Below are 1,845 nucleotides of genomic sequence, written 5' to 3' on the forward strand. Positions count from 1 at the left end.
CTACTGTAAGGAAAAGCTTTCTGTTTTTCCCGTCTATTTTTATTTGTATGAACTCATGGATTCTTATTTCAACGAGTTAAAAAAATCTATAACTATAATTCATTTTGATGTTCAAATTGTCCCAAATTTGGCTTGTAGGACCCTTTCAAATCTTCTCTTGTTTTCTTTTGTCCTTTGTGCACCTCCTTATTTTCTGATGCAGCAAGATGCTCCAGGCTCATTTTATACTTTTTCTGCTCTAGCCTTTGAATCATGCTTTTTTCAATTGATTTCTGTATACTGATCTCATATCCTGTGACACTGCTAATTCACTTTTCTTTTCTTTATAGCTTATTTAAAACTAAATTAGAAAGAGAGAGAGAGAGGAGATTCACCTCCCCAAGGTAGGGGAGGGGGCCAAAGCCAGGAAAGATGGCTTGGCCATAGTTCAAGAGCACATGGCTACCCATAGCTTAGCAAGGCAATGGCCTTTTTTTTTTTTTTTTTTGGTTCTAGTAGTTGTTTGTAGTTTCCTTAGAACTTTTTATATGAATAATCATACTATCTGTGAATAGAGATGTAGTTCTTCCTTCTTCCTCACTAATCTTTCTGCCTTTTATTTCTTTTTCTTGCCTTATTGTACTGATTAGGATCTCTAGTACAGTAATAAAGAGTAGTGGTTAGAGCAAATATCCTTTACTTGTTACCAGTCTTGGGGAAAAACATTCAATATCTCACCGTTAAATTTTATGTTAGTTGCAGTTTTTCATAAATGCTCTTTATCAGCCAATCTGCATATTTTAAGTGCCAGAATCTCAAACAGGAAAACTTATGCCCTCCTCACCACTACTTAAGGATAGGATGAGTTTTATAGTATGACAAGAAATTTATGATAAAGTTAATACATTAAAATCACTCATCTCACTAGCTTTTATATAAATATCAAACAAAAAATAGACTACAAAATTGTTTATAAGGCCAAGTGCAGTGGCTCACGTCTGTAATCCCAGCACTTTGGGAGGCTGAGGTGGGAGAACTGCTTGAGCCCAGAAGTTCAAGGCCAGCCTGGGCAATATAGTAAGATAACATCTCTACAAAAAGTACAAAAATTAGCTGAGCATGGTGGCGTGCACCTGTAGTACCAGCTACTCGGGAGGCTAAGGTAGAAGGATCACCTGAGCCCAGGAGCTTGATGCTGTGGTTGAGCAGGGATCACACCACTGCAACTCCAGCCTGTGCAACACAGTAAGACCCTATCTCAAAAAAAAAAAAAAAAAACTATAACCACATTTTTTTCACTGATTATATCACAAACACTTTTATGTCATTAAATTTTGTTCTACAACATCTTTAGTGGCTACAATAGATCCACCTTCATGAAAAAACCATGATGTTTTTACTAGTATGAAATTTCTGTATGAGTGGATGGGGGTAGAGAATAATATAATGCTATGCAAGGTTATAAACATACATCTAAGAACTTAAAAATTTGAGAGATTTCCTCTATCCTATTCTCTAAAAGAAAGTTTGGGTGGAAAACAGTTTTTTCTCTGGTCTAATACTACAATCAACACAGAAGACTTCTGTGGCTAAACGTGGGGGATTTTCCTCACACATTGAGCAAGCAATCAACCCTTTGGGTTCCCTCTAATCCAATTCAGTTCTGACACTATCTACCTGGAAATGGCATCAGATCCCACAGGTTGAGGATTCAGTCCCATAAGACTGCTCCCCACTTCCAAAGGCACATGCAAGCCCCAGGTTGTTTTACCTCTGTGCTTCTAAACAAATGGCTATAAATTGGGGTTCCAGTGACCCCTCCTTTGGTTTGACTAATTTGCTAGTGCGGCTCACAGAACACAGGGA

The sequence above is a fragment of the Carlito syrichta genome, unplaced genomic scaffold (genome assembly GCF_000164805.1).
Source record: "Carlito syrichta isolate Samal-C Ts95f unplaced genomic scaffold, Tarsius_syrichta-2.0.1 Scaffold304305, whole genome shotgun sequence".
Classification (NCBI taxonomy): Eukaryota; Metazoa; Chordata; class Mammalia; order Primates; family Tarsiidae; genus Carlito; species Carlito syrichta.